Below are 8,961 nucleotides of genomic sequence, written 5' to 3' on the forward strand. Positions count from 1 at the left end.
TATATATATATATATATATATATTTAGCTTTTTAAAAAATACAGATGTAGCAAGCAAAGTTACCTGAAAAGCAGAACAAATTTAGAAAAAAAAGGAGAGAAATTTCACAGTAGTAATGGCATCCAGATCAGAAAAGATTAGCTCTATGTGGAAGTGAAAAACTTTCTGGCTATTTTAGAAATGTGGATTAAAAACTAAATGGTAACATATTTTGACATTCTTCTTTTTCATATATAATGCCTCAAATATTGGAGGATTGAATGTTATGTATCCATTTTCAGCACTTTGAAAATCCTGAAATAATTTTACAACAATATCATTGTTATTGTTTATTATATAGTTTTTGCTTAGAAAAATTAGTTCCATAATTTTGATTTTCTCAACCTATATAGAACCCTTTGACTAACTCAATATACTTTCTTCCTACCTCCACACCTTTACACATACACACACACGCACACATCAACACTCTGTCTACCACAGATCCCATTCTAAATACAAGTTACAATCATGGTGATAGACGCCTCTAGTCAATATACCCCAGTTTTTAACTGTGATTTTATTCTCCTTATTCTTCATATTTTTATGTCAATAGATAACACCAGTTAATCAATCTCTGAATTTCCCAACAAATTACATATTTCAGGGTAAGATCTAACTCAGGTAAATACAGTGCTTGAGACTGAATATCAGAAGACTAGGCATACATAGGCCATATAATAATGAAAGAAGTTTACTATAAAATTGAAGGAGATACCTATGCTGACCAAAAGAACAATAGATCCTCTTTTCACCAGACCCACATCTCAATATTACTTGGCTATCCAAATTTTCAGGTCATTTTTCTACCCAAAAACTCATCTGTTGTTTTTTTCAAACTTCTACATAGAGTATTCCATACTTAAAAACTAATGTTTGTTAAGTTGGGTTCCACCAAAGGGCAGGATTAAATTTCTCCAGGAAAAAAGATAGTTAAATCAAGAGGATCTAAGGAAAATAAATGAGAAATTAGTCAAATCTTATTTGACCTTTACCAGCTATGTGACCTTGTATAGTCTTTTACCCTCTGTCAGTCTTAATTTCCTCATCTGTAAAATAGAAATGAAAAGAACATACCTCTCTCAGGGTTGTTATGAGGATTAAATAAGATAATATTTATAAAGTACTTTGAACACATGGGTTGATGGGGATATTATTGGGGACATAGACACTAAACAGTTACCCTAGTGCAACTATCAATAATATGGAAATAGGTCTTGATCAATGAAAAAGCGAATGGAATTACATGTTGGCTATGGGGGGGATGGGGTTTGGGAAGAGGGAAAGAACATGAATCATGCAACCATTGGAAAATAGTCTAAATAAAATAAATTAATTAATAATAACAATAATAAAAGAAATTAGGTCAACCACAGAAAAATTAAGCCCATAACACTGGGGAAATATTAGCAGTATAAAACCTTATGAATGGCAAAAATAAAATATTTTTAAAAGAAAAAAAGAATTGTACTGAAAATTTTTCTTTGGATTAAAAATTTTCATCCCCTCCCAAAATAAAGCACTTTGAAAACCTTTAAACATGTTATGAATGCTAGCTATTATAGTATATGCTGAGCTCTGTGGGAGAAACATAAATCCAAGTGGCCAAGTCTATCACTTTTTGAAATTTACTCCCTTGTTTGCTGACCCTTATCAGGGAATCTGACTACAACAGAAATACATTTATAAGGCCAAATATACATAACTCCCTAAACCTCTAAAAAGAAGAAAAGAATAAACACCATACAGGACCCTTAAATGATTCATAAGGCTTTGGAAAAGTGACTTTTCTATATGATCCTTCTAAGCTATTAAAACAATAGTAGAGAAAAATCTCTGAATCATCCCCAATTAGACTGTCATTTCATGAACCATTATTCCAATGACTCATTGGATTGTATACAGTCTCCCAACATCCTTGCTGGTAAATATTGGTTCCTTTCTGTGAAGGAATTTGACATGACCCCAACTGTATTATTATCTGCCTTTTCCATTATTGTTCATTTGATTGCATATAGAAAAGAAAAGGAAAGGAAAGGAAAGGAAAGGAAAGGAAGGGAAGGGAAGAGAAGGGAAGGGAAGGGAAGGGAAGGGAAGAGAAAGAGAAAGGGAGAGAGGGAGAGAGAAAGTCATCAGAGAGGAAATGGAGAGACAGAGAGAGTAAACACATCTAAACTTTTGTTTAAGAGGAAATTTTACCTTCATTATTTTCATTATGAAAATTATGAAGATGATAATCCCACTGTACTATCTAAAGTAGAAAATCAATTCTGGGAGTTACATTGTAAGAAGAACACTGGCAAATTTGAGCTTAACCAAAGGAGGATGACCCAAATGGTGAAGGACTTTGGGTTCATATCAGAGAATCAAGTAAAAGAATTATAAAATGAAGGAAACTCAGGTTAGAGGGAGGAGGTGGAATCTTGGGTGTGTTCTAGTATTAGAAGGTCTGGTTGTGATGATAATGTTAATTTGACATTTAATTAATGTCCTTAGAGACAGAGATAGAAAATGGAGGAAGGGAGATGGGGAGATGCTGCAGGTAGTAGCAGGAGAAGTAAAAAAATACCTATACTAAGTTGGCCTTTGTGTCCTGGTAAATGTGAAAAATGGTCTGTGGATAGTAGATTCTTACATTTGGTTCTTAAGTAACTTATTCATGGTTATTCAGCTAATTAATGACATCATCACTGCCATCATTATTATCATCCTGGGAGCTAACTCTGTCTTCCTCTTCTGTGTAAGTATCCCATTGTAGGGAAGCAGGATTTTATAGGTAAATAGGGCCATAAAATAGGTATTTACTCCCTGAATCAGAATCCCTCCAGTTCTGGAACTATTTTTCCAGGATTGGGCATTTCTTAGTTCTTATTTTGGAGATTGTACTTTCTGGATCTCTTTCCCCTCCTTTCTAGCAAGAGTCAAAGTTCCTCCTTCTCTCTCTAAAGAGAAGAGGATCCTTTGAGGTAGCAAGTTCTCACAGTACCCTTGGAAACAGGAATTCACAGAGCCACCAACCAATACTAGAAAACACTGCTTTGGGGCTTAGTCTCAATTTTCTACAAGTATAATATCTGTATGTGTGTGCAAATATTAATTTATATGAAGAAGCACAAAAATCCTCTTTGGGGGATTAACCTGTGCATGGTTCCAAAGCCAGAATTATAGAATGTCAGAGTTGGAAGGGATTTCTGATGGCATCAGTCAAGCCCACCCCTGAACAATAACTCCTCCTAGGGCATCACTAACTGACTACCTGGCCTCTTCTTTATTTTAAAGTTTATTTATTTAATTACTAATTTAGAATATTTTTCTATAGTTATATGAATCATGTTCTTTCCCTCACCTCCTCCCACCTCCCTCCCATACCAACAAGCAATTCCACTAGATTTTACTTGTGTCATTGATCAAGACTCATTTACATATTATTAGTAAATGCACTAGGGTATGCAATGATCCAGGACAGTTTTGAGGGACTTTTGAGAAAGAACTTTATCCACTTTATCCAGAGAAAGAACTGTGGGAGAAGAAAAAGATGAAAAACAAGTGCCTGATCACATGGTTGAATGGGGACATCCTTTGGGAGGTAGTCCCTGGCCTCTTCTTGAAGACTTCCAGCAAAAGGATAGTCCAGTATGTCCCTAGACCATCTAAGTTTTGTTTGTTTGTTTGTTTTTTTAAACCCTTACCTTCTGTCTTGGAGTCAATACTGTGTATTGGCTCCAAGGCAGAAGAGCGGTAAGGGTAGGCAATGGAGGGTCAAGTGACTTGCCCAGGGTCACACAGATAGGAAGTGTCTGAGGTCAGATTTGAACCTAGGACCTCCCATCTCTAGGCCTGGCTCTCAATCCACTGAGCTACCCAGCTGCCCCCTAAGTTGTTTTTTTTTTTTAACAACTCATTTTTAGAAAAGTCTATAGATATATAGACTTGATTTATCTCCCTGTAACTTCCATTTATTATTCTTTAGTTCTGCCATCAAGGCAAGTCCAATTCCTCTTTCACCTAACGATCATTCAAAAATTTTGAAAAAAGTTGTTGAGCCAACAGTTTTCTCTTCTCTAGGTTAAACAGTCCTAATTCCCTTTACTGATCCTAATGTGGCACACATTTCAGACTTTTCAACACGTAGGTTGCCCTCCTCTGATCACTTTCCAGCTTAAGAAAGTCTCTCCTAAATGTGGACCTGAGAAGTGAACATCAGACTCCTTTCTTAGTAGTGGGCACTATACTTCCCAATCTATATGAAGATTGTACTATTTCCCTCATGCATTATTCATACTTAATTTCTTGTGCAACAACCTAAGGAGTATAACTAGAATGCATCTTTATGTAACTAGTGTGTACATAGATGATTTAGCCCTGTGCCTCTGTATGACTGGAATCCTACATAGAATAAACATAGGATTCTTGAAACCACCGGTATGGGGGTGGCCATGTCCAAAAAATACTAAACCTTCACTGTTCCAACAAATTTAATTCAGGTTTTGTTTCCTTATCTCCCCCCACCTCCAATGATCTCCTTATTTACTTCCCCTCTTTTTTTTTTTATCTTACTCTTTGCTTCTCCTTTTTCTTTCAAATTATAATTACCATATGAGTTTGTGACTCTTCAGAGTTAGAGGGCACCTCAGAGATCCTTCTTCACTCTCCCTTATCCCCTTAGATCCAATAATTTACTAAGTCTTATCCATTCTACCTCATCAAAATCTTTTTCCATCTGTTCTCTTTTCTCTTTTAATATCAACAGCAACCTACAGCTGAACAAAAATCATGAATCTCCTCTACAGCACACCTAAGAAGTAGTGACTCAGGCTTTGCTCAAGGACCTCCAAGGAAGGGGAGCCCACTACCACTCAAGGAATCTCCCTTCTTTTTTGAACAGCTCTATTGGATAGAGAAATTTTCCTGGCATCTAACCCAAATGTATTTCTCTCTCACAGTTACCTGCTGCTTCTAGTTCTCCCCTCTGAAGTCAAGAAGAACAAATCAAAGATGCCTTCCAAATGAGAGACTCCAAAATATTGAGAATGTTTCCATGCTGGTCTCTATGCCAGATGAACGTCTTAGTGAAGCTCATGGGAGGGCTCCTGCTTTGTCCCAAATCCCAAAATCTGAAGATCAGCCAGTGTGAGTCAATGGGAATCAAAAATAAATCTGACATGGTGAAAACTGATTTCTTTCAAAAAAGACCTGGGAGTTTTTTAGACTTTGGAAACTTGATACAATTCAACAATGTCATTTGACAGGCCAAAAAAAAATAGCCTAATTAAATTTGAAATTCTCTTAAGAGTTGCAAGGGGTCAAGAATGAGAGATCTCATAGCCTGTCATTCTTTGCTATGATCAGAACACATCTAGAGTGTTGTGTTCAGTTTTGGGAACCAGAATTTAGGAAAAATACTGATAAAGTGAAGAGTTGCCAGAGGGGAGGGACTGGCATATGAAAATTGGTTGAAAGAACTTGAACTGTTTAGTAAGAAAATAAGACTTTTTCCAATATCATCAACAGTTTGCTGGCCATCTCCTTCTGGATGTCTCATAGACATCTCAAACACACATCCATAATGGAATTTATTAACTTTCCCCCTGATTACATCATATTTAAACTTCTCTATTTCTGTTCAAGATACCATCATCTTTCCTGTTCTATAACTTTACAATTTCAGAGTCAACCTAAAATCTTCACTCTATTTTATTTCTCTAGATCTTTTAAGGTGCTATGATTTATCCATTCAACCTCAACAAATTCTCTTGCATCTCAGGCATTTATTAAGCACCTTCCATCTACCAGGATAAGTCCCAAGGATTCAAAAAGAGGCAAAAGGCAGTCCCTGCACAGTAGAAGCTAACAATCTATTGGAGGAGATAACAAATAAAAAAAACTGCAAACATCCTATATACAGAATAGCTAGAAAATCATTAAGAGAAAGAAAGCACTAGAATTCACAGGGATTGGGAAAAGCTTCCTGTAGAAGATGGGATTGAAATTGGGACTTAAAGGAAGATAGAGAAGGGAGTAGACAGAGATGAGGAGAGGAGGCATTCCAGTCTTGGGGGAAAGCCAGAGAAAGTGTCTGGAATCAAGAAATGAAGTTTCTTGTTTATGGAATAACAAAGATGCCACTATTACTGTATTGAAGAGTAAGTTTCCTGGAGTATTGTGTAAGAAGATTGGAAACATAAAAGGGGATGGGTTATAAAGGACTTCGAATTTTGTATTTTGTATTTGATCCTGGAGGCAATAGGAAGTCATTGGTATTTATTGAGTAAGAGAGTGATAAGATCACATCTGCACTTTAGGAAAATCACTTTAGTGGCTGAATTGGAGGCTAGAGGAGTAGGGAGAGGGTAAGCAGATCCACCAGCAAGTTATTGTAATCATCCAGGAATAAGGTGATGAGGACCTAAGCTTGGGAGATAGCAGTGTCAGAGGAGAGAAGGGGGCATATTGATTGAATGATGCAAAGATGAAATCAATAGATCTTGATGGGCATGAGAGATAGTGAGGAATGTAAGGATGACACTTAGGTTGTGAGCCTGAGGGATTGGGAAAATGGTTTTTCCCTCAACAGTAACAGGAAAAGTAGAAGGGAGGAGAGTGTAGGGGAAAAGATGATGAGTTCTGTTTTGGACATTTTTAGTTTAAGATGATTACTGTATTTTTTTAAACCCTTAACTTCTGTGTATTGGCTGCTAGGTGAAAGAGTGCTAAGGGTGGGCAATGAGGGTCAAGTGACTTGCCCAGGGTCACACAGCTGGGAAGTGTCTGAGGCCAGATTTGAACCTAGGACCTCCCATCTCTAGGCCTGACTCTCAATCCACTGAGCTATCCAGAAGCCCCTGATTACTGTATTTTTAAGACTGAGGTTTCTGAAAGGCAGTTGGAGATCAGCAGAGAGGTTGGGGCAGGATAAATAGATTTGACAATCATCAACAGGAAAGGCAATTAAATCCATGGAAATGAGATCACCAAGTGAAGCATTACCAAGGAAAGAAGAGAGGAGAGCCTAGAACAGAACCCTGAGGGACCTCTATGATTAGAGAATTTGATTTGGATGGTGATTCAGTAAAGGAGACTAGGAGGGAGAGGTTAGATAGGCAAGAAGAGAACTTGGGGAGAGTTTTCAGAGAGACCCTGAAAAGCTAGATAGAAGAAAATATTTAGGAGGAGAGGGTAATTAACAGTGTTAAAAGCTGCAGAGAGGTCAAGGAGAATAAAAAATTAAGGAGTGGCCACTGGATTTGGCAACCACAATCACTGGTAACTTATGAAAGATCAATTTTGGAAGAATGATGAGGTCAGAAGCTGGATTATAAGTGGTTAAGAGTAGAGTGAAAGGAGGGAAAGTTGAGACACCTATCTTAGGTGATATTTTCAATGAATTTAGCCACAAGAACAGAAGAGATATAGGATAATAATGACAATGAAAGAATCAAGTAATACTTGTGGAACTATGAATATATTTGTAAGGAGGAAGAATCAATAAGAGAGAGAGAGAGAGAGAGAAAGAGAGAGAGAGAGAGAGAGAGAGAGACTGTAAATAAATGATAGTGATGGAATGAATCCATTGAAGGAAATGGGATAAAATGGAATTGTCTGAAAAGATAGAAGGGCTAACTTTGGTAAGGAGTGAGGCCTGTCTCATATGAGATAGAAGTGAAGGAGATCATGTCTTGAAGAAACAGGGATGATATGAGATGAGAAGAGGGAGCTCGTAGAAAATTGCCTAAATTTTCTTTTTAAAATAGGAGGCAGCATTCTCATTTTGAAAGATGGGAAGAGGGAGAGCCATGAGAGATTTGAAGAGGAGTGAAAAGATTTGGAGAGTGTGAGTATAACTCAATAAGGGAGTTTTAGTTGCATTGCCTAGCAGCAGTGAGGGCCTAATTCAGATTGTGTAACATAAATTTGTAGTGCAACAATCAGAATAATTGTAAGATTTTCTTCATTCAGTAGCATGTATGTAGGAGAAAAAACAAGGATTGGTGAGAGTAATTCAGGGCTGATGCTTATAGAGTGCAATTAGAAAAATAATGAGGGAGCTAGGCACTTAAAAGAAAAGGACAGTGTAGAGTTGAACTGGTTTCCCAAGTGGTGATGGGGAAAAGGGGATAGAGTAACTGATGCAATGGAGATGGTATGGGAAAGAATTGAAGATTTCAGGTCATAGTGCTGATGAAGATTAGAGTTTGTAAAGAAAGACATAGAAAGGAGCATAAAGCCAATAAATAATGATCACATAAGGGCATTTCTGAATTCTTGACTGTAGAAGTAGTACTTTTGTAGGTGATGGTGGGTTGGAGGAGAAGGTGAGAAAGTTGAAAAACTGAGTGGTTAAGGTACTTGAGGAAGAGTCAATATGTATGTTGAAGTCCACTTAGTATGAGAGTAGGAATGGGAGAGGAAAGAAAAATTGTGTCATTTTCTGAATTTATTGAGGAAGGGAAGGGGATAACTTGGAAGAGGGGTTGTCTGTAAACAAAACTGTTACCAAGATTTTAATTGAGTAGTAGACATGAATAGCATCAACCTCAAAGGAAAAGATGTTACCGAGTAATTGAGGCAGGGGGAGAACCTAGAATATTCAGTGGGAATCAAGGAGTATTCCATCTCTCTTGATTAAACCAGTGAGCCAAGGAGAATGTGCACCCAGCATAGTAAAGTATGGCCAGGAAGGCTGAGTCATCATTTGAAAGCCAGGATTCAGTAACAGCTAATGCATGGGAGGAGTGAGAGAAAAAACAATTTAGGATAAAGGTAAGTTTGTTGCCTAGGAAAGGTCATTCCACAGGGCAGAGTGGAAGAAAGGATAGGTGGTGCTTGGTTGGAACTTTGGGATGGGGGACTTAAAGGGAATAGGAATAAGAAATCATTTTATGGTTGATTTGGATGATGACCTATAGGAGTTCAGAATCACTT

Source organism: Gracilinanus agilis, chromosome 1 (genome assembly GCF_016433145.1).
Source record: "Gracilinanus agilis isolate LMUSP501 chromosome 1, AgileGrace, whole genome shotgun sequence".
Lineage (NCBI taxonomy): Eukaryota > Metazoa > Chordata > Mammalia > Didelphimorphia > Didelphidae > Gracilinanus > Gracilinanus agilis.